This window comes from Lepisma saccharinum, chromosome 4 (genome assembly GCF_977018435.1).
Source record: "Lepisma saccharinum chromosome 4, izLepSacc3.1, whole genome shotgun sequence".
NCBI classification, from domain to species: domain Eukaryota; kingdom Metazoa; phylum Arthropoda; class Insecta; order Zygentoma; family Lepismatidae; genus Lepisma; species Lepisma saccharinum.
Window position 1 is genome coordinate 73231521 of NC_139232.1, and position 25561 is coordinate 73257081.

Below are 25561 nucleotides of genomic sequence, written 5' to 3' on the forward strand. Positions count from 1 at the left end.
AAGGGATGCAGACCGACGTACGAGGGATGGAAGAACGCCTCCAAGGGACGGTTCGCGCCTCCGGAGAAGAAGTGACACAACAGCTCCTTCAGACGATCCAAGAATCCGAGGCTCGAATCGAATCCAGGATCGCCAGGACTGACGTTCGCCTCAATGAACAGGAAGCCAAGGTGGCAACACTGGCGCAGAGCGTGCGTGAACAGGAAGGAGCTTTGCAACACATCGGCCAACAATGTGCACAGCTGGAGTCAGACTGCACTCGGAGCAACGATGCCCTCGAGCGACAAGTACGGCGAGCGGCGAGCGTAGCGGAAGGGAATTCCGAAAAGATAAAGGAAATAGAAGAGAAACTGCAACGACTGAACGTAGCCGACGTCCCCGGATCATCGCGAGAGCCGGCAGCTATGACGTCACCACAGCCAGCTGCGGTCCCCTCGTCTTCAAGGCGCGCGAGTGACGCAAGACCGACTACGCTTGTCAACGGAGGAAGCGAAGTGGAACCTGGACTACATCTTCCATCGCCGCGACCGTTCGAAGCCCAAACTTCAAACAGGGAAGATATACGGTCTGAACCAGCACCGACGAGAAGGGCTCTGTTCCCGCCTGAATATAAGAAATATTTCAAGAAGTTCTCCGGGGCCGACAGGATATTGCCGTCTGCCTTCATCGAGGAATTTGAAGCAACAGCCCGGGAGTTAGGACTTGCGGATGGGGAGCGATTACTCGTGCTGAAAGGCCTAATGCAAGATCGGGCAAAGAACTGGCTGGATCGGAATGAAATACACTTTCATTCATACTCGGCGTTTAGGGAAGCGTTCCTGACACACTTTCAGCGCCCTATGCAAGTGGAAAGGATGCTCATCCAGCTGAGGAACGAGAGGTACGACAGGAACGGGGGACTTACTTTTTCGCAATATTTCTGGCGTAAGTTCAATGAGTTCCAGGCTCTCCAGCCACAGATGACCACGTCGGAGATAATTGCGGCCCTAATTTATCATTACCCGCAAGAGATAAGACGGCATCTCAACGGGGCGTGCGTTTACGATGCAGAAGCCATGTCGCTCACTCTAGAGAACCTAAACCAGTGCGAAGAGGAACGCGAGAGGACACGGAGTGACAGATGGAACAAAAGGAGGCGACCGGAGGATGAAGGAAACCGGGGAAACAAGCACCCACGCGTCCATTTCGTCCATAGGAGGTACGATGGGCAGCAACGCGCTCCAGGAGCCGAAGTTCGCCAGTTTCGAGATGATCCACCTTCGCCACGACAGAGACGCCAGTATCGGGGACAGAGACGTCGAGGTGGTCAAACTCCTAGGTCACCGGGTCACCATGGCAACAACAACGACAGCAGCTTTTCCAACGGCCGAGTGAACAATGGTTATTATCAGCGTCACCCCGACAGTAGACCAGAGAGCCCGCGTTCTGACAATGGGCACACAAGGCGCAGCCCGCCGAGGGTTCAAAGGAGCCCGACGCTAAACGCGAACGGGCCGAATCCCAGCAACACGTCTCCACGGCCGGGGTCGTCAGGTCGTCAGCGCCGAAGGGAGGAATGGGATGGCGAAACATGGTTAAGCGACATCGCGCCATTTTAGAAGTATAAAATAACATTGCGCCATACCCAGAGTGTATAAAATGTATATTTATTAGGTAAATTGGAGGTATCATTTATATCATGTGTTTTGTGTTATCGAACTGGTTTACTTTTCTTGTACAGGGTGTTAAAAAATTTGTAGTCAAAATTTCATGCCCCTGAGTAGTAAAAAATTTTATTCGCCTACAGAATTTTTTGATCGGAAGGAGGGCGAGATGTCACGGTATCTAGTGACATGTTAAACGCAGTTCGATATAAATTATTTTTGTTTATTGATTCATTTTATGCACAAACATGAAAGTGTGAGGTTTGATTTATTTTGTGAATAAACTTGTATCCGAGCCAGACGTCGGGAGTTGGGGACAGGTTTCTCTTGAGTGACAGCCGCCGCTTAGAACATGACATATTTGCACCAACGCAGAGATAAGGAAAGATTATTTTCGCCGCTACCGGGCTCGAGTCGCAGCAGGCGTTCGAACCCATGTTCACGGATGACCAGGAAAACCAGCTGGAGCTCAACTCTGCAAGGATCCAGGACGCGTCGCCGACCGCGCCTTTCAAGACAATGGAGAGAGGTCATTTCCATCCCTCTGAAACAGAAGCCAAGCCACTAGAGCGTCCCTCTCAACGGAAGAATTCGAATCTCTTATATATAGGCAGTACTTTGATTCCAGACACAGTTTTGACCCGGATTTCACAGAGAGAGCATCTCCGCGCTACACTCTCGCGTGATCATTGCTTTGTGTCCGTGAACTTTGTTTCCTTACGTACTGTGAGCAACTTGCAGATAGAGAGTTACCAGTGTGCGCCTTATTTTGGTGAAGATTACGCGGTGATTTGTTTTTGCCAAGCGTGGACTACATAAGGATGGAGGGCTAAAGAAGATAGAGAAGGGAGGCCGTCGCTTCCCTGACACCCGCAACGATGCATCGCCATCTTCCGACGAAGCCAGTCAGCCAACGCCAAAGACGACACCAAAGCCAACACTGCCCAAAGCCCGAAGGACGTTTTCAGAACGACGCCGATCGAAGCCCGTCACCGGAGAGAGAGATTGAAGGACGACTCCAGAACGACGCCGATCGAAGCCAGAGGGAGAGATTGAAGGACGACTCCAGAACGACGCTTCCAGAACGACGCCGAATCAAAGCCCGCCACCAGAGAGATTCCTGACCGGCGCGTGACCACGTACACCCGACGCTAGTGACGAGCTGAACGCCCGAAGTTCTGAGGAGGTGCAAGTGCAACAGATCGTCGCAATTATTCTTCGTCGCGATCGACCTCGGAGGACAATTTCGCCACAAAGGAACCGTGTGCAAGTCCCGCGTCCAGGAGAGATGAATAACCACGCCATGTAGCAGAGTCTGGTACAGTATACTTCAGAGGGTCTCATGTACATGTAAACGTGCGTCGTTAGTATCAACACCGTACAGTTAACGCCGAAGTCTCACTTATTCGCAAAGTTACTCAGGAAACCCCGAACCTAATCCCCGCATCTGACAATTTTTGGTATTGTTATAAAAAAGAGTCATTTCATGTTCAGATGTGCTAATTTAATTGTCTGCATTCAGGGTTAGAAGCTCCATTTCATTTCTTTAATATTTAGTATAAATTGTCAAAGTGTGCTCCATTTCTTGTGTAACCGATCGCCCCGTCGCGCCATTTTGATTTGTCAATACTTGACTGATGAGTCCTTTTTAATTGTGGAAAGTGTAAATTTTATTGCAAGGTCGTGCGCATGAAGTAGTATTATTTGTTGCATAGTGGTTTTTAAGGTAATTTTTGCTCGCGCCGACGATTGATTAGTGTATTCCGGCAGCTGGAGCCAATTAAGTTTTTGCATCCCTATGTAATTGTGTAGTTGTTCTCATTGGACGAGAGAGGCTTATGTGTAATACCCCCGTCCGAGAAACTTGTATAATGTCGTGATTACGACTCGATGCATACGTTCATTCGAACGAAAGATTTAACCACGCCGACCCAATTGTCTTAGTTAACCGCTTTCCGAGGGCTGGCACTTAAGTTAATTTAAAAGAGCACAGGAGCTGGCAGACAAATGCCCTAAATTCACATTAAGGTTTAAAATTAAAAGGAATGATATGTTAATGAGATCCATGATTTGTATCCATACTTCACATGTAAAAATACCTCATGTGTGTGAAAGAGAGATAGAATGAATGAGAGAGCGTTTGAGGAGGCTTTGTAAACAGTTGTTGATTGCAATATTTTTTTGTTGTTACAATATATATTCACTTTTTACCGTTCGTCAGTGTTGTTATTTGACGTTTTTCAGGTACCAGATATTATGCTATTAGTGTTTTATGATTGTTCGAATCTACATATCAAAGGTAAACAAAACAGTGTAACTTTCCAAGGTATTAATCTCCGCCTCGCAATAGTATGACAATAAACGACCGTCTCAGTACCGAACTTGATAACTGGACCGTGAGTCACGACCGGTTTCCCGTACACATAACGACGTTTGGCCCCGTGCCGGGGTATGATTGACACGTCATTTCGGGGACCGTGAGTGCACTCGTTACACCTCCAATTAGAATCGAACTCCATATTGCTCAATTATATCCCGTACTTCCTAAAATTAAAACATATGCATATGTAAAGTGTGAGAATTTCATTGGTCTCGTATTTTTGTATTCTAATTGCAACTTCTTACTTTCCATGTTACGTTATTTTATAATTTCATTCGCTAATATGATAAATAGGAAAGGACTAAGTAACTAATCCTTGTTTAAAGCCCCATTTTGTCGCATACTCCTCTGATTTAGCATTTTCAGTCCTAACATACAAGCATGGGCGTATATATGGTTCACGTAAGGGGGAGGGTATTCAACAGTAAGGGGGAGGGTATTCAAACTTTGGTATGAATACGAATTTCATAAGTGAAAATCTGGGAAACTGCTGACTGGCAGCTTGTTTGGGAGCGGGGAGGGCTGCTGTACCCTACAAAGTTGTGTCTATGTACGTACGTACATATTCATTATCATATTCTTTACACTTCTTAAAAGAAAAAAAAGAAGAAATACAGTTCGAAATATATTATTAACCTTGCAATTCCTTTTCTGTGTCATAATGAACTAAGCAGCTATCTCACAATGTCAAAACTTTATTTGAGAACTGCGGACTGAACACTGCGGGCATCCATGCACTGACTCTTTGCAGTAAACAGCTTACTATGGAAGAGATTTGCTTGCAACTGAAATTCAGTGCTGCTAGCAGACGGCGGCGCTATCGTGAAGTCAAAATATCTTTGCAGCATCTTTTTGTAACTCGATAACTCTTGGATTATCGGGAGGGAGCGTTCAATGTACAGTTAGATTGCTTAGTAAAATGAGCATTTTAATATTACGCATACATATAAATAAAATTCAGAAAAGTATAGTCTTAATCATTTCTTCTTTCCCACCCGATCCCAGGACATTTGTGGATCCCGAAGAAACTATTCGGGACACCAGGACAAATGATATCATTCCGGGATTGTCCCGGAAAATCCTGGATGTATTGCAGGCCTAGGTATGATCAGGCTATCAAAATACAATCTATCAACCAGGCCATCCAACATTTTGACACACTATTCCAATGAATGAGGGATAGCCATTTCATATTTTTGGAATAAGTTGTTCCAATTTTGAATGTGTTGACTGTGTTCAGAGAAACGTGAATTCAATTCTACTACAAAAATGTCCAAAAATGGACAACGAAGGTTTACCTTGTAATATTCTTTTGTGCTCTCAGCTGGTGTATTGTTCCCTCAGATTTGACGGCTGGGTGTTGTAGGTCTCTTCATCATAGTCTTTAAGTACTTTCTCTGCTTTGGAATAAGTTTCATTAAAGTTCTCAGAACCCTCTCTTAGTAAATATCTCTATTAGAATACTGACATGTTCACAGTACTGAACTGTCGACGGGCCTCCCCGATGACACAGTGGTAGCGTCGTCGCCTTATAATCAAGGGGTCCGGGTTCGATACCCGGTGGAGGCACATAGTGGTTCGGATCCCACTTTAAACTGTAGGTCCAGTCCCGATTAGTCTTACTGTGCATAAAGTGGACTTTCAAACACCAAATCAATCAATCAACAGTCCACATTTTGAGGTGCCCAACATAATCTTGCAATGCATGAAAACAATTTGGTTAGAACAAGTGGAGATATTTCAAACTCCCCACACGTTAAACGGTGAAGAAACTGAAGAGCTTGCTGAAATATTTCTCTTCTACTAGTAAATTGTAAAGTCTGTAAAATTTCTACAATTAATAAACCGTGGCTCTACAGCCCGTAGGCGCCTTGGCCTACATCCCGACTGCCAATCTCCCTCTCACAATCCTACCTAGAGGTGTGGAGATCTTCAACCAGTAATGGGGTGACGTGGGGTCAGCACGTCGAATCCTCAGCCGTTACAGGAGATATCCGACAGTAAGGCTAATCGGGATTGGAGCTACAGTTTAAAGTGGGATCCGAACTACTTGTGCCTCCACCGGGTATCGAACCCAGGACCCCTTGATTACAAGGAGACGACGCTACCACTGCGCTATCAGAGAGGCCCACGAGATATCCGAGACCGGGTTACACTACTCACTAGTAGCTCCCCAATTTCCTCACGATGGTGGGTTGCCACCGGTGCTGAACCCAGGCGGATTCGAACCCATGCCGCCCCGCAGTCGGAGCCCAAAGCACAGCGCCTTAGGCCGCACGGCCACAATTTCTACAATTAGTGAATACAATTCCACAAGTTACGCTACTTTAGTATTGATACTTTTTTTTCAATTATTGTGTCAAATAACTTGAGAATGTGACTCTGGTTTTTCTTGCACTGCGTTTTTAAAAACTAAATTCCTTTAAGAAGATTCGAAGGGGGGAAAATATAACTGATTTGACAGTCCCAATGCAGTTTCTTATCGCAGAAATTCCGAAACTATCAGGAAATTGCAGACATTTGGTCTGCAGTCTCATCTGGTGTGTGGAATTACGTAATTTCCTTCCCATCCGTATCCCGTCCTATACGTCTCTAATTTAGGAGGTTAAAATAAGTCCGAAGAAATTTTTATGAACAAGCGGGTAGAACAGATAATCTAGTAATTTTAATGACCCAAGAAGGGGCGTTTGGACCCGTTGAACCCCCCTTAAATACGCCCATGTATACAAGTATTCAGTTTGAGTTTTAAGTGCACTTTATGCACAGATAGGCTAATCGGGACTTGACCTACTAGATCATGTGAAACATACAAACACGAATTAATATGTTATTGAATATAATATATTACATAATACAATATATTAATATGTAGCGACTAATCTAAAGAGGCAGAAAAGAGACGTAAAGCAACCAAAATAGGAATAGATGAGTGATAGGAAAGTTAATAGTGGCGCAAGGAGTTACTTTGGATTTTTTATATTGTATGCCTGAGAGTAGTCTCAGAATGAAGCTAGTAAATAATATTTTTAAAGAAAATCTGTTCTATCAATAGTTATATTTTCCGAGTATTCTTCTACCTTATGGACCGAAAATAAAATTTAAATAACGGTGTGCTACATTTCATATTAGCGCCATTAAAGAGAATCGACGAAGCACGGCAAATATGTTCATCTCGCCTTATTTCTTTGCGTAACAAATAACAGATTCTTAATAGTGGGAAGTGTGTCACGGTATCTAGAGACATGTGAATTCGATATAAATTATTTTTGTTTATTGATTCATTTTATGTTCAAATATAAAAGTGTGAGGTTCTTTATTTTGTGGATAAATTTGTATCCGAGCCAGACGTCGGGAGTTGGGAGACGGGTTTTTCCTGAGTGACAGCCGCCGCTTAGAAAATGACATATTTGCACCAACACGGAGAAAAGAAAAGATTATTTTCGTCGAGACCGGGCTTAAATCGCAGCAGGTGGGCGAACCCATTTTCACGGATGACCAGGAAAATCAGCTGGAGCCCAAGCCTGCAAGGATCGAAGACGCCTCGGTGACCGCGTTTCAAGACAATGGAGAGAGGTCATTTCCATTCCGTCCGAAACCGAAGCCAAGCTACCTTGAGCGTGCTTTTCAACGGACGAATTTCAATCTCTTATAAATATGCGGTACTACCATTCCAGACACAGTTTTTACCCGGATTTCATAGAGAGAACATCTCCGCGCTACACTCTCGCGTGATTATTGTTTTGTGTCCGTGGACTTCGTTTTCTTACGTACCGTGAGCGAGTTGCAGATAGAGAGTTACCAATGTGCGTCTTATTTTGGTGAAGATTACGCGCTGATTTGTTTTTGCCAAGCGTGGACTACATAATAATGGAGGGCTAAAGAAGATAGAGAAGGGGGGCCGTCGCCTCCCCGGCACCCGCAACGATGCAGAAGCCAGCCAGACGACGCCAAAACCAACCACTGCTTAAAGCCCGAAGGACGTTTCCAGATCGACGTTCCAACTGAAGCCGTTACCAGAGAGAGATGATTGCAGATCGACGCCCAATCGAAGCCCATTACCAGAGAGAGATGATTGCAGATCGACGCCCAATTGATGCCCGACGCTAGAGAGATTCCGGACCGGCGCGTGACCACGTACACCCGACGCTAGTGACAAGAGGAACGCCCGAAGTACTGAGGAGGTGCCAGTACACCATATCGTCGCAATTATTCTTCGTCGCGATCGACCTCGGAGAACAATTTCGCCACAAAGGAACCGTGTGCAAGTCCCGCGTCCAGGAGAGATGAATGACCACGCAACGTAGCAGAGTCCGGTACAGTATTCTTCAGAGGGTCTATGTCCATGTAAACGTGCATTGTTAGTATCAACGCCGTACTGTTAACGCCGAAGTCTCACTTATTTGCAAAGTGACTCAGGAAACCCCAAACCTAACTTCCGCGTCTGATAATTTTTGGTATTGTTATAAAAAGGGGTCATTTCATGTTCAGATGTTCTAATTTAATTGTCTGCATTCAGGGTTAGAAGCTCCATTTCATTTCTTTAATATTTAGTGTAAATTGTCAAAGTGTGCTCCATTTCTTGTGTAACCGACCGCCCCGTCGCGCTATATTTAATTTGTCAATAGTTGACTGATGAGTCCTTTTTAATTGTAGAAAGCGTAATTTTGTATTGCAAGGTCGTGCGCATGAAGTAGTATTTGTTGCATAGTGGTTTTTGATGTAATTTTTGCTCGCGCCGACGATTGATTTGTGTATTCCGGCAGCTGGAGCCAATTAAGTTTTTGCATCACTATGAAATTGTGTAGTTGTTCTCATTGGACGAGAGAGGCTTATCTGTATTACCCCCGTCCGAGAAACTTGTATAAATGTCGTGCTTACGACTGGATGCATACGTTCATTCGAACGAAAGATTTAACCACGCCGACCCAATTGTCTTAGTTAACCGCTTTCCGAGGGCTGGCACTTAAGTTAATTTAAAAGAGCACAGGAGCTGGCAGACAAATGCCCTATATTCACATAAAGGTTTAAAACTAAAAAGGAATGATATGTTAATGAGATCCGTGATTTGTATCTATACTTCACATGTAAAAATACCTCAAGTGTGTGAAAGAGAGTGAATGAGTGAGCGTTTGAGGAGGCTTTGTAAACAGTTGTTGATTGCAATATTTTTTTGTTGTTGCAATATATATTCACTTTTTACCGTTCGTCAGTGTTGTTATTTGACGTTTTTCAGGTATCAGATATTATGCTATTAGTGTTTTATGATTGTTCGAATCTACATATCAAAGGTAAACAAACAGTGTAACATTTCAAGGTATTTATCTCTGCCTCGCAATAGTATGACAATAAACGACCGTCTCAGTACCGAACTTGAAAACCTGGACCGTGAGAGCCACGACCGGTTTCCCGTACACATAACGACGTTTGGCCCCGTGCCGGGGTATGATTGACACGTCATTTCCGGGACCGGGAGTGCACTCGTTACAAGTGTGCTTACTAAATTCCTTAATATTTATATCAAGATTTGGTAATTTCACTCGTCTGTTTACACCCTTGAGATGGATTAGGATTGGATGAAATAGATGAAAGGAGAAACACACCCTGCGTGCGGGAATTGAACTCAGAGCCTCCGGAAGCAATATCAGTGTGAAAAACTCAATGTACTGCCACTAAATGGCCACGTGTTTTAATATATCTCTTTTCTATCCATAATCTAATGAAAAATAACAGTTGAAAAAGTAGCAAAAAATAAAACAGCTGCTTTTCTTGCTTTCATCTATTTGCGTCATATGAGGCACGTATAAAATGCATTTACTTTTATTTCTTTTTAAAAAGACAAACGTGATATCAAGTTGGCATTGAAATGATTAACTTAAGCAAACAATTCTGTAGAAGCAGGATACATGTTTATCATTTAACAATGGGACAAACTTTGCGATCAAGTGTATCTGTTCGACATTCCTTGCGTAACAAGTAGGTTATTGCTTTTCAAAAGGGAATAGAATTCAGTGTGATAAGATGAGGGAAAGATAGAAGCCATTCACCTTTTCCTGATGAAATGGCGAATGACTTTACGTATACACACTCAAAACAATTTCATCATTTTCTGAGTCCAACTGCAGGCCAAGATAAGGTTAAGATCGGAATTTAATGCAACACAAGCGGTATATACGACAAAATTCGAAGAAAATCATAAGAAATATAAGCAATCAACCTAATTTTAGCCACATGAAGTTCCGAAAATTCCCAAAAAAGATTGAAAAAATCAATAGCCTACTAAGACACTTTGTATTTTACGAAAAAAATTAAAGTTCACATTAAAGAGCAGAATGTTACACATAAGCATCCATTTCTGCTACAATAAGATAAACTTGAAGCCTACGCACTTTTCAACTGCACCACAAAGAGTATTCCTGCCTTCCAAAGCATCCACGAGGACCCACTCAGTCACCTACACTCCCTGTATTGCAGTTGGGGAAATTACATGTAGTTGCTTGTATTTCTATTTCATCTACTAATATAAGTATTGTATGTTGATGTGTCTCAACATACCTTCCCATCTGGCACTTTAGACAATGCCGACTTCTGTTTGACACTCCATACAGTATGACGAAGCCTTAGAATCCTCAATAGTGATTGAAGAACATCTTTAGCAATGGCGTTGCGTGTCTTTTTCAAAAGTGTTACCGGTCATCAGAAGTTATCATCTCCACCCTAACCCCCCCCCCCCCAAATGCCTTTGATCTGGATTTTTGTTCATTTCGTTCTTTTTTTTTTTAATCCGCTCAGTGATTTATTTAGCCACAATCACTTCTAGAAAGAACTACCACTCATGAGCGAGTTACCGCGAAAATCCAGTGAATAGTAATCGAGCCTTGTCAACCATCTCTGTTCCTTTGCAAAGAGGTGGAAAGGGGAAGAAGAACCACACATTCGGATCAGTTTGACGTTTCTGCGGTGAGCAGGCGACAGAATTCCCCTCCTCCAGCGGTGGAAGGGAAGTCCAGATGTACGTTCTACTGTTGCCAACTTAGTTTTTTGGAGCAAGGTTTGTCCAAATCACGAATCGCATCAAGTACTTATCTTTTCGCCTATTACGTAAACGGTTTCAGTTGTAGTTAAATCCAGCTTTGGCATGCAGTCTAGCTCTTGTTGCTTCAGAGAAATAGTATCCCCGTTTTAGGCGGGATTTCGCTCTTTTCTGAAAATCCAATGTGACAACACTTGCTGATCCGGTAGGCCGCAGCGGCAACAGGGCCTCTAAACAGGCATATGAAGTCTTTCCCGACGTTCCCTTGCATTGGCGCCCTTTCCTCCTGTTGCCTCTTGAGGGTAGCGGAACGGCCTGTCTCTTCGCTTTTTGTCGGCTGCAGAAAAAAAAATGTCCTCTGCAATATACACCCAACTGCAGCGCTGTCGGTTAACTTATTTAACAATGTTGTTATTTTATTGAGAAAAACTTTTACATTTCTTTACATTTTTCTGTTACCTGCGGTAACACTGGTTACATGCACACCACGCCTCTCTGGTTCGATTCCACTTTATGCTCAGATAGGGTAATCGGAACTGAACATACAGTTTAAAGTGAGATCGCGAGTTACTGTGCGCTGAGCTCCGTGTTCGCGATACGACTCCACGGATTCCAGGTGCGAATCCCGGCCTGGGTACGTATGTTCTTTCTGAGTGTACATTCATCAATTCCATCATATCATTACTCATGCTCGTTGTCGCGATTAGCCAAAAATTGCAGAAAAGCGACGCTAAATAATATAAATCAAGCCGAGTTATTGTTCAATTTGCTTCACCAAATTTTGAAGACGGAACTCCTTGATTATGAGGCGACAACGTTACCACCAAACCATCGTGGATAACCCACAAATAATCGAATTTAATTATATATATATATATAAATAATAATAAGACGCTACATATGAGAATAGATAAATATACAAAAGAAGGCGCTTCAATTCCAAATAAAATGCATATCAACTTATCATAGCAAATTGCTAACTCTTTTGCACCCTGAAATTCTATAAACCGGGGTCGCGTATGAGCTCAGGAATAGTCGCTGTTTATTACCATTTGAAGCTCGTGCCATGTGATTGATAGGCGGCAACCTGTTCGGCACTTGGAGTCTCAATGCAGCCGAAGCAGCACGAATGCCCAGAGTGACGTCATGTAACGAGCACCGTGATAAAACGTGTAGTCCGCTTGGAACACAATCGTTTCGCGGACGCAAAGACAGTTACGTACGTGGCTCGTGTGTTATCTTTCAGCTGAAGAAGGGTTGCTTGCCGAGGGAACGGAAACAGGACGTGAAATTCAAGGTACTAATAATTAGCTCACTTGGTGCCTGTGTTTCTAGTAACGTTTTCAATTTGCATTACCTTGTGTTGTGTAACTGTAAGCCGATTTCTGCGCCACAGAAACTTACGGGAAAGTTAGAGTAAGAAGTGTTCAGCATGAGCACGAATTTTTACGGCCGTGGACGTAGTGATTATTTACGAAAGAAGTGGAGGACCATAATCTGTTTGCCTTGTATGTGTTTACAACAGACCGTTTGCTGTTAAAAGAGTTTAGTACGAAGTCGTCTTCATTTAGTACACCGCACGTGGGGTGACATTTTCGGAACGAATCCGAATATCAACTCATTTCCCATGTAATGCACCCAGGCAAGGTGGACCTAAACTTAGGAACGCACGACTTCAGGGCGGCAAAATTGTAATGTATTCTATGACGTCTTTCTTAGTTTATTTTTTTCAATTTCATTATTTTTTCAAGTCCTTCGATTGATGTTTCTGACGCAGGAAGCAATGAATCCGTGGTGAATACCTGCGGTAACGAGCCAGCCAAGGACAACAGTTCCAACGTATCTCGCCGCAAAGGTACCCAGTTTTGACGTTCCTTTGAGCATGAGTGTCCCTTCATGAATTTCTCCAATCACAACTGATGATTATCGCTGCGATTAGCAAAATATTGCAGAAAGGCGATGCAAAGTAAGAATACACAATGGGGCAGATCCAGTCTAGTTAGTCTGCTACCCAATGCACGGTTATGGTTCGTTGATTGATTGCCGGACTGAAATTAAGATTCTGGGTGCGCCAGCACTTAAGTTACTTGCCCCTGCCATGTAATACTGGAACAACCTTCTTATCAACATTAATATATAGGTCAGCGTTCACCAAAAAATAGAAATCTCATCGTAGAGAAAGGAACTCCGTATCAAGAATTCAGTATTATGTGATAAAAAAAGCTTCCCCGCTAACGTAGCAGCCACAGTTGGGACGGCGTAGCAACCGGTATGCAATCACAGCACAGAAGGGTTATTTTGACAAAATCCTGTTTTCCTACTGGTTGCTTCGGGGAGGAAGGATTGTAATGTCACTTCTTGCCACAGCGGTGGGTCTAATTGGCTGTTGTTTGACCGCGAGTTCCTTCGTAGGTAAGCGCGGCAACAGAGGGTCACTGCCAGAAAGGCGGGTCCCGCGCCGGGAGTTAGCGCGATATCATTATAGAGTTTGTATCGAGACGAAACGAGACTTTGCAGTGTCTGCGTCTCGAGTTGTAAACCCATGTTTAACAAACACCCGTCTTGTTCTCGCTCCGATCTCTAGGGCAAGTCTCCGCAATGTTCGTTCTCGTAAATTTTGTTTTTTTTGTTATTTAGCAAAGTCTTTCTGACACTTTTGGTTAATCGTAACTATGAGGATGAGTGATGATGAAATTGATGAACACTCACAAAGAACCACTTGGGACCTCTACCGTCGTAGCGCGCTTCTGCTAACCACTCTGCCACGATAATAAAAAAAAACATATCCTATTTAAAAAAAATGTGAATGTGAGACTTCGGGGGTAGGATTTTGCGTGCCAACTTCTCCCAAGCAAGTTTTAACCTTCCTACGGAGCTTAAAAATACAAATAGATTTGACTAAATTAACAATATGCTATATTTTGTACTTTACACCTTTTCTTGCTCAAGCATTTAACCGAAAGCTGGCCAGTCACGAAAATAACCCCACTTCGTCAAAGATTTTCAAATACCCTGTGTTTAACTTCTGCTCAGCAGTAGTAATTCCATAACTAGAGAAAAAAGACTAAATTTTATCAGTAGTTAAAAAAAACACCCGTGTTTGCACACCAAACATGAAAGAAAGATTGCAAAAGGGAAGATAAACACAGAGACTTCCTCAAGTCTTGACGAATTTATTCTTGAAGATTTTTTTGTTGTTGTTTGTTTTAATCGTGTTTCATTAAACAGTGCCGACGTTAGGGGTATGCGACGCATGTCACCATACAAGTGGGCCTCCCACTTCCGACATATATTTAGGGAACGCAAATTTGAATCAGGATTCCAAAAGCCTCAAAACAGGACGAAAAGTATGTTGTTTTTTTTTTTTGTTTTTTAACGAAAAATCCAGATGCCAGTGTACCGGAACTCCAACTTACAAAGATGTCGTCGCATGTATCTTGTGGATAGAGCATGGATCCAACATCTAAGAAAGCGTTCCCTCTTGCTGTTGGTTCCTAGTTGGTTGGTTGGGAAAAAAAGGACCATAGACTTTCGCACTAGAAAGTGCACAACAACAGGGTTGTAAGGGCTGACTTCTCTGAAGATACTAAAAGGTCAACCTTACTTTCACGTAGTACACCCTGGTAACTGAATTGTTGCAGGCTAACGAGTCTCTGGCCTCTTATTCTACAGTCAGTAAAATCCTCATAACTATGTGTTGTCCTTATGTGTGATGTGAGTGCCCATTTACAGCCACAGCTTTTATCCTACGTAGGGAGAGTTTAATCCTCAGAAACAGATGTTCGGATCTTCGGCCCGTATAATGTAACGGGTGCAAATAGCCCAAGTGCTGACGCACCAGATCAATCAAGATGTACAATACATAGTATCTTCGGTGAGTCGCACACAGGAATGTTTCGTAGGGTCTGAATCCGCACTAGATACGCCCGTTTTGTATGTATGAATACAATTCGTCAAACAGTGAGTAGAACGTAGTTTTCCCTTCCTCGACTGAATTTTCATCAAGCGTTTTGCGTTCCTTAATCAGAGGGGATGTGCATGCCTGTGGTCATGTGGATGAATGATAAGTTCATGGAGGGGCACTTTCATGAAACACCCAAGGTTATTACAAGTATAGGTTGGGCCAATCCGTTGTTTACTCGTGATGACGAAACGACGGTAAGAGGTGAATTTATCCATGAAATGAATTCCAAATCTATGCGCTAGTGTTGCCCTATGCAGATAGGAAACCATGCCAGAAACTGAACACACGAAATCGAGTACACAAATGAGCATTTCCACTCATTTACATTTTGTGGCTTCAGACAAATTGAAAATAAATATCGATGGGTACTTATTGTTATGTGGGACAGAATATTATTGATCGGAACGGTATTTTTTTTAAATCCCGACATTTCCCGAGACTCTGGAAATCTCAAATTCTACACGTCATTTTCACCTTAAGTGATTGTCCTTGCATTTCTGGAATGAAAACTAACAATTTCCGATAAGTTCCAGACACTTTCAATGTAGAAAACGTCAAGAATTAATACCGTTTTAAAATGACCATTCGGTATTTCCCGACTGCTCGGGATCCAGAAAAGTAGGGAAGTAATTTGCTGAAGTCGGGATTAAATTAGTAAAAACAATAATACTTTAAGAAAGTTAAGAAGTAATGTAGTGTATTTTGTAATAATAAGAAAACGTTTTAAAGTTAATGTCCATTAATGGAAAATGTGACGCAAATAATCTTCTATAAAACAAATGTTACATTAGCAAGCTCTTTAGTGTGGTTCTAAATTTAGATGCATTTTTATTCTTGAAGAGATAGATAATAGTAGGCAAATTGTCCATCGTTATTTTCATTTCTTTTTGTTCTACATCCTGTGCTGTTTTAAATAATGGAAAGCAGATGTTGTCCTCTGCTTATTTCAATTTGTGATCAGCAGATTGGGGATAACAGTCTGGAGGAAAATGGTGATGTGCAATTCGCCTACCATTTCATTTGCCATTGGTGTACAATTCTCTCTCGTTTTTCCCTACATATTCACATAAAGCAATAAAAATACAAACTGCTAATTTTTTCATTATATTTTGGTTATTTATTAAACTGTACGTGTTTGCATTTATATTTGATAAATTTACTTTGCTCTTCCGGCCATTTAAGTCAATTGAGATGAAGAAGAAGTGATAAAATAGATGAATGACCAATCACAGTTCCCCTTACTTATAAGAGCGAGCACAAGAAAAAGAACCTTCGTCGAAAAGTTCCCGAGCACCTTTCTCTTCTTCCGTTCAACTCGGGGTATAAGAGAGCATGGTCCACTCTCCCCCTCCCCTCCACATTGGAGTACGGTGCACAGGAGTCGCGAGTCTGCGCAGGTTTCTTTGCTTGTGGTTTCACTATAATAGTAATATAAAATTGTACACCTCACCTCACTTAGTTCGCCGGCAGTTTGTTTCTTTATACATCATATTTGGAGAAGATACAATTCAATCTATAGGTGTGCACTGTATATAACACACCTTATTACTGACTTCCTTGACCCTGGATGTACAGGGACAAGGAAAACAAAGAAATGAGCATAATTTTCTCTTCGGAGAAAATGTGAACCTAAACCAAAAAGAACACAAATAATGAACTCGACAATGTAAATTGATGAGATTTAGTAAATCATTTGATGAAGTGAACTAATTCTGAGTGGACTAATCGCAAAAGGACATAATCAGCTCAGATCCTATTACTCCCTCTGTCCCATAATTATAGTCCGGTATGCCAAAATGGTAGTACAGAAATGACAGACGAAGAGGCAGATGGAAAGCACAATTTGTACTGATCCTTGAGTAGTAAAGTTGTATGACTCATTCCTTTGTTTCATGTTCTTCTGTATACACCAATGTCACAGTTTGAGTATCGGACAATTATTATGAGACAACAAACAAAGGTGTACCGGACAATAATTATGGGACAGAGGGAGTACTTCTTCATGATATGTGACGTAAAGTTCTCGCCCACCCGTCTGACGGCGTTAGTGGCTATCGTATCTCCTTTTCCACAGCCTGTAGTAGCTACACATCCTCATCTAGACATTGTTCTTGTTCTGGTGTTTAATATCTGCATACTGCACACTGTCGTTCTGTCATTTCATGTGACTTCACATTGAAGTGATGCATTCACTTGGCCGGTTACACGTCATCGCACGCAAAAACTTCAACCGTTACCATGGATATGGGCCAGGGCTGGAAACACCCATGCTCAGATCACAGCCTGACTACTTTATGGATATGGGACACAATGATTGTTTTCCAAAGGTTATTGACTTGCAGCATGATAACTTCTTCTTTTATTGGCCCACACCGCCTTTCAGCGATTTCTAGCCAAAGTTTCCGAGTACTCGTCTTATTGTCTTTGATCTTGCTATTTACTTTTCACATGAAAATATATTCTCCACTGTCACTTTTTTTAGAATTATAGACTTTTCTGATCCTATGATACATGATAGTGATATTTTGTGGTATATTTTGGTATTGTTTATTCTGGGAGTTATGAACATATTTATATTATGAAGTTATGTTTCCGGGCAAAACTATACAATATCCACATAATCATAGTTTTGGGTTCAGAAATACGTGTTGATATGAATATCGGAAATGTTATTTTTGCGCGTTGCAATTTTTTTAATAAAGGATCACGATGGTCTTGCCGTAAATGGCGTTGAAAAAATAAATGGTTATTTGATTGAAAAGCTTCTCCGCATTGGCAAGTTTAGGGCACAACTTGCAGACGTGCAAAGTGTTCATTAACTAATATGTGACCTGTGCGCATTCTCAAAATAAATACAAATACTCCCAGTGGTAGGTTAGCATGATAACAAAACACTCGTGCATTTTACATATGGTTTTTGTATATGTATCTTTATCATATCATATCATATCTGACTTCACTGAACGTCACCATTAGCAGAAGGTGGAATTTCACCAGCTGTCTCTCATTATACTCAGCATGAAAAGTTACTATTGCACTTAATAACTACGTATTGTTTCAGATGCTCAAAACTAAACTTATGCCTGTTATCCACGAGAATACTTTTATACTCTAAAAACACACTCTCCACATCACAAGAAACAATAGGCGCATGTTGTAATTTCAACAAATCGGAAACGTGCAGTTCACTTGAAATACCGTCCACATTTTGTTTCCCTTCATGAATAGAGCAAATGTCCTTTAGGAGCTTATAGCCAGAATTCTTCGCGAACACATACTGAATTATGATTCTGAATTACTTCCAAAGGAAAGGAAACTACAAAATTTCAGACAGAAACAGCAGAATGTGCATTTGTAAGAAAAGATCGGTATGCAATATATTCTGAAAAGATCGGTAAAATATACAATATATTCTGAAGACACTGAAAATATGCATTTGCATATGCTATATGCAAAATGCATAACTATCCGAAGCCTACCTATTATATACAACACGAGACCTGCCTCACGTTCATTTGCAGACAGGGATGGCAACTCCTTGTGAAATTTAAAGTTGGTCTTAACCATAGATTTTACTGTAATAATAAAGTTTTATGGCTCAAAACACATTACGGCGTTATTGCATATTATTGTTGTTACTTGAGCATCACTGATTTAACCTTTCGGGTCCCAAGCGTCTCAATCGAGATACCCAAATGTAACCTCTCTCTCCCGTAACCAGGAACAGAGGGAGACTGGAGATTCCACTGATGTGCTCAGGTTTTGTAAGGTATCTCTCCACTGCAGTAACAATAAAATTTACGTGCTCAAAATACGATACGACACTCGATTCTTTCTTGTGGAGTTAAGTGAATTATGACACATTCTTTTAGCCAAAGAACATTATTTAAATGAAACATAAGAAAATGTTCGCTTGACTCTCAGGGTATGGGCAATTCTTCCTCGTCCGTTGTTTAAAAATCAAATTCAAGTTTTTTTTACTCGCAAATAGAAGAAAAATACATATGTGCGTAATTCCATTGTAATTTTGAAGAAATAATAGCCTCTTACAATTCAGCTTGACAACTCTTTACCGCAACAACCAAAACTCAGAGCCAAAAACTAAAAACAAAACACAGTCCTTAATTACCATGGCAAAAAGTCTTGCAAGATAGATATATACAGGTCAGTCACTATTCTGTGACATTATTAGTAACAGTGTAAATATTAAATAAACACAGAAATTAAGTTACAGAGATTAAAAATAATAATCAATAGATAGTTGTACAACTGGAAAGAACAATAAATATATGTACAACGAGAAAGAAAAAGAGAACAATAATTTGTACAATTGGAAAAGACATATAAAATGCAATGCTTTGTAAGGCCAGCCAACCTATGAAATACTTCGTTTGACACTTAGAAGAAAGGTATTATTTCTGCTCCTGGTCATCCGTGTTAACCTTCACGAGGTGAATTATTCCGTTCAGTGACTTGCTCTGTAGCATGGTGTGGTGTGTGATCAAAGTTTGATATGGTTTAACTCCATGTATTCGCAATTGAAAGAAATATGAAGGCTTCATTGTGTTTCCAGTTTCCACAATTAATTTCAAATTTTAGCGTTCAATGAAAATAAACGTTTGTTAATAGAATCGGTATTTGAAGCTGTGCTACAGCGATGGAAGACGAATGTACGAAAGATTCTAAATATTTGATAGGTCAAATAAAAGCTATCGATTAACAAAAAATATAATATTTTGCGTGAATATTATTTTGTGTGGACATATTACTGCGGAAAGCGGCAGGAAATGATACCTGAAGGGAGCGAGTTTTTTTAAATTTTATTGACATAAATTCCATTTTTGCCAGTGATAAGATAGCATGGCGTTCTAAATAGGCCTACATTTGAGGGCATAACTCACTTTTCTCTTCATTTCTAGAAATCTGAGCCCAAGCAAACCTGTACCCAAGGGGGGTGGGCATGGGGGTCACGCACCCCGCCTAGAACCATGAAGTATTGTGTGAACCTATCAAAAGCTACAAAAATATAATTGACAATTTTTCATTATTGGATGCAACAGGCAAACACTAAGAGATTCCGATGCCCGATATACAGACTTTTCTGTACTGGCGGCAATCTCTATAAAGATCAGCGACCGTTTTCTTTCGTCAGCATTGTTGTTAGGAATTTTTACTTCTTTGTATCTTCAAGTGGTCTGTTCGTGGTTTTTGATAATATACCTGTAGCTTTTTTGCATTGTTGATAAACGGTTTATTTTTCACCTACTTGTTCTTCCCCGTACTGGAGCAAACATATCAGCTGCTTTCAAGTTATCACCAGGTCCTGCTCGGGAAATTATTTAATGCAAGTTGTAACATGCATCAAATGTAGTTCTCTTGTTAATACGCTCTATGTATTTGTTCCACGTAACATGTCTAGTAAACGTACCATTTCAGGCTTTTTCGAAAACAGTTAGGAAGAGGCCCGAAGTTCACAAAGAAATTTTCAGTTCGTTGTTGGGGATAGTGCGGCAGAAGGGATTTTAACGAAGACGAAGTTGTGTGCGATTCACATTTTGTCCTGAAGTGGCAGATGGAAGGTTGTGGACTATGTAGAATGTACTGTGTATTTTGTCCATTGCTTACATTGAAAAGGCTCAAAAATTATGTTCTTAAAGGCAAGGAAAATTTCTTTTTTTGTATTTCACAGCATAGTTCAATAATACTGCAATTTGTATCTGAATGTTTACATTGTATGGGCACTTTCTTGGAGTTTAAGACTTAATACATATCATCATGGATCGTCCAGGGGGAGGGCAAGGGAGGGGGGCGAAGGCTCCCTGGAAAATGAATGCCAGTCTAAAGTTATATATTTCACACCTACAATTTAATTTCAGTCCGTAATTTATGTTTATCAGTGTCGGCGATTACGGGTGTTGTTGCCCCCCGCCCCCGCTATTTGCTATTTTGGCCCCGCACTATGCTAAACCTTATCTACCAAGAGAAAGTAAACTGTCCTTGTCCCCCCCCCCCTCCAAGTTTTGGCACCTTGCTCTCCCAGTTTTGAAGGGTTGCATGGCTGTTTTATGTTTTCCTTATTTTCAGCATCGCACACCCTAAATTTCTTTCCGCACCCTCTCTACACCCCTAGATGATTAATCCTGGTGCCGCCGCTGCAAGGCTACCAGACATCCGGATTTAGTCAGGACAGTCCATTCTTTTTAATCCATTTCCTGACTTTTTCGAACTGCAATCATGATGCGAAATTGTTGTCCCTTTTTCTGTTAACTCATTATAAGAATCATTGGCAGTGGCGATTAGGGCGACGTGGTGGGCAGTTACCCCTCCCCCCACGCATTTGCATTTCTTTGCTCCCGCACCAGGGCGCTAAGCATTGTCTACTAAATAGAGACAGTGACAGCGATTAGGGGGGGGGGCAGTTGCCCCACGATTTTTGCCACATTTGCCCCTGCACTATGCTAAACCTTACTTACGAGGGAAAGTAAGCTGTCTTTACACCCCAGTTTTGGCACCTTGCCCCCCCCCCCTAGTTTTGGAACCCAATCGCCACCACTGAAAAGAAAGTAAACTGTCCTTGCAAGACCCCCTCCCCGTTTAGGCACCCAATAGCCGATACTGACAATTGGTAATAGGCCTACGTAGAATTATCATGGCTGTTCAATGGTGCTGTTGTAAGACAAAGGAAATATGAAAACACTGTTTATTTGCGGAATGCAGTACTACTTATTCAAATACTTCTCTGAGAATTGAAATGTAAACAATATCCTCCAAGCTGTATGCCGTGTGACAGTCTTTGTGTAAAGCAACTGTTTTGCTGATTGTCGGCTGGTGGAGGGGGTCTCGTCTATCTACGAGTTGAATTTTCCCCCATACTTTCGACCATAATATTGCAACTCTACAAAACGTACATGCAGATCCAGTACTACCATAGCATTGGGGTCACATCAAAGCATAAAATCCCAGGAGGCACGGGGGTGGTCGCCCCTCCTCGCACCTACGATCTTGTTTCTTCCTGCAACATTTTCTGAGGGAAAATAGTTTTTGTTGCAACAGCAAAAATAAGGCACATACGAGTTCTGACTTGGTTAGCAACTGCAAAGGAGCTATAGCTATAAATAAACATGTAGGTACTAGCATTTAGATATTAATTTTATATAGGACACTAATATCTTCTTAATGCCTCTTATATTTACCTTAGTTATTTAAAATATTGCTCATGGCATTAGTATGTGTATTAGAATCTTCAATTTGCAATCTAATTGGCAGCTGCGAACAATATTACACACAGCTTGAATCAAGATGAGGTGGGTTGCACAACCGACTGTCTTTTTATTAGCCATATTTATTGAATGCAAAGTTTTCTTTTCGTAGGATTCAAAGCCAGCTATATCTAGACAGGGGGGTTCAAATTCGTTGTGTAGCAATTTGGTTTCTAGGATTTCTTGTATAGGGTGACCAGATATTTGTTGACCAAAAAGAGTATAGTCTATAGCAGTGGTATTCAACCTTTTTTCTCCGCGTACCCATAAAGAAACGTTTCCACTCAAGCGTGTACCCCCCTTCTCCGAGTTATCCTTAATTCAGATTATACATAACTACATCTAAAATAAATTATGCAAATCATTACCGGTACCTATTAAATAATACAGTTTTACTATAAAAAGGAGAATTACAAAATAAATAAAGGATAATTACGGGTATGGCAAAAATATATTATGAACTTTAATATTTCTTACCTGTTAATGAGATGGCTGAGCTTGTTTTCTGCACACCAGCTCCTCGATTCGTGGCTGAATCTTCGTTAGTGCGAGTATCAGTGGTGATTCTGGATTCAGGCTATTTCTGTGTTTCGTTTTGATGGCTGTCAATGCAGAAAAACCCTGCTCACACAAATAAGTGTAGGGGAAGGGATGAAGGCGTGTGATGGCAGTGTCACTAAGTTCAATATACTCTTTGCGTGCGTAACACCAGAACTCGCAAATAGACACGTTTTCGAATTTTATTTCAAGTAATCTATTAGTGGACATTTCCAGCAGACTTTCTTTTAATTTTACATGAAGATCAGAGGAATTGATGGCAGTGGTGGAAAACGGATTTGTAATCCAATTTTGTGTACTTCTGGAAAGTATTTCAAAAACTGTAACCTGAGATTTTCTAGGTGGAATTTGATTATTTCCAGAAGTTCACCAGCAATACTAACATCATTTTGTCCACAATATTTCCTTCATTAACGCAATCAATCCAATGTAATACTTTCTTATAAAATCCCTTCACTTTCTCAGGGGCTTTAAAAACATTTTTGTCGAAGCCTTGGAGTTGAAGATTGAGATCGTTAAATTTGTTGAGTATATCCATCAAGTAAGCTAGTTGGCAAAGCCACTGTTCATTCTCAAAATACGTCACCAGATCGGATATTAATTTTGAAAGGAAACTTTTTACCTCATTTTTCAGTTCAAAAAGGCGAGTCAATACGCGTCCTCGCGATAACCACCGCACCTCGATGTACATAAACAGTTGAGTGTGTGCGGATCCCATCTCCTCGCACATTTTTTTTTTGAAAATACGAGAGTTCAGTGCACGCGACTTGATTAAGTAGACTACTTTTACAACAATGTTCAGCGTTTCGTGTAAATCAGGATAATAATAAATCAAAGTTAGAATCCTTTAGCCTGGGGGTCGGTGGGGGGGAGTAACATGAAATCCTCAATCGATCCCTTTTTATATTTACTTCGAGGAAAATGTTGACAAAGAAATGTCTATTTTCTTTGCTTCTCTTTATTACATTTTCAAGTTATCTCTGTCAGAAACACTTTTCATTATTTTAAATTGTGCGTACCCCCTAAAGGTTGAATACCACTGGTCTATAAGTTGAAGGTACGCATGCACAAAACATACAAAGAAAACTAAAATTAGGGTGGCTATTAGTTATTGCTTCTATTATAGCCCCTATAAAATAGGCCTACACTCTACAGATTCAAATTACTTAAGTAGTGTGAATTAGTTGTTTCAAAATAGTACTTGGTACGAACCCTTTTTTCTTATGGATTTAACCTCAGTGGTAGCATATTTTGACGATTTTTTTGTTGATTTTATAGCGTTTGACGATTATTTTGTTGATTTTATAGCGTTTGACGACTTTTCAGTGCAATTTTCACCGCATCTAATTTTTTTCCCACTCGTACTTGGTACGAATGCCACGATGTTACGTGATATAACTTAACCTATCCTTTTTTCTTACGATTTTTTTTACGATCTTCAGTGATATAACTTAACCTATCATTTTTTTTTATTTGCGATCTTTTACGCACCGAACTAACTTACATTGGACTCCGTTTGTTTTAATATTTCAGTATTTTAAAGTTTTCACATATTTTATATAACCTAAAAAATGTGTTGATTTTTTTTAGTATGTGGCAATTTTTTTTTACGAATTTTAAAACTGTTCTGTCACCCTCTCGTTCTTCACGTCGTACGAGAAGGACTTCTCTGCAATCAGGATGACGCTGCACACGGTATCCTCGGGCAATGGACTGTTGAACTCGCAAACGATCTTGATGTTGGTTCGATCGTTGACCATCACCTGCTTCCTCTTTGTGGTATTGATGACGAACATGGGTCTTTGTGCTTTGAATTCGCTGGGTGTGTAGTACGTTTCCCTCTGTTACCCTCTTGTAAGCGGTGTAAGCTTCGTAAAGTTTTAGATAATCATCTTTGGTCATGTCGAGGTTGTAATTCTCGCGTGGGAACACTTCGTTCCTGCCATTCTTGAGATAAACATTTTTGATCTTGGAGTCGTCGAATTTGCTGGAATCTTTTTCCTGATTGTTATCGCGTCTGGTCTGAAAGAGTACAATGACGAAATCTGGCATGTCGAACTGTATATTGTTGAACTGCGTCGTCACGTCAAATTCCAGATGACTTCCTGACGCTATTTTTTGCACGCACTGGTAACCGTGAAAGTGAATGGGCACCTGTGGACTTTTCAAGAACTCCGCTTTGTACTTGAGGGCGTAGTTTGTTTCGTATTCCACGATCGGCATTCTCAACTCCATGCTCCGGATGACGCATTTGGCTGCTTCGGGTAAAGTGTTGGGCAGCGGCGTGATACCGTCCGGACCCAAGTTACTGTATCGCATCAGTGCGTCGTTATCGTTGGCCGCTCTTCGAAATGTGATTCTCAGTCCTCCGTTCCACATGATCTCCTTGTAGTCCGAGAAGAATCCCGGATGCAGACGCATGGGAAAGAGCACCGTGTGACTTCTCGTCGATATTTTGGTCCCCGCTTCGAACCCCCCCGCTTGATAGTATGCTGCGTCCGTTTTGGATAATTTCAATGTTCCCACTGCCGTTGACGTGATGCCTGGATAATCGATTCTGTCGATGACGGTGTTGTGTTTCCTCACCTCCACCTGCGAGAACAGGTGGGGCACGAAGTTGTCCACGAGTTTCAAATTTGCTGCTGCGGGGAACGCGTCTCCGCTTTCTTTCTTCACCACGTCGAATTGAAGGTAAAGGTCCGCTCTGTGAGGATGAACGAACCCATC

General features: G+C 41.3%; 1 protein-coding gene across 1 annotated transcript in view; it reads left to right on the forward strand.

Moving 5' to 3' along the window:
- The first annotated feature begins 12210 nt into the window (after nt 1-12210).
- slif (cationic amino acid transporter slimfast) overlaps nt 12211-25561 on the forward strand; it is a 125208-nt gene continuing 111857 nt past the window's right edge. Inside the window, exon 1 of the mRNA XM_083120742.1 lies at nt 12211-12350. The gene's annotated coding sequence lies outside the window, so the exon portion shown is untranslated. The remainder of the gene's footprint in view (nt 12351-25561) is intronic.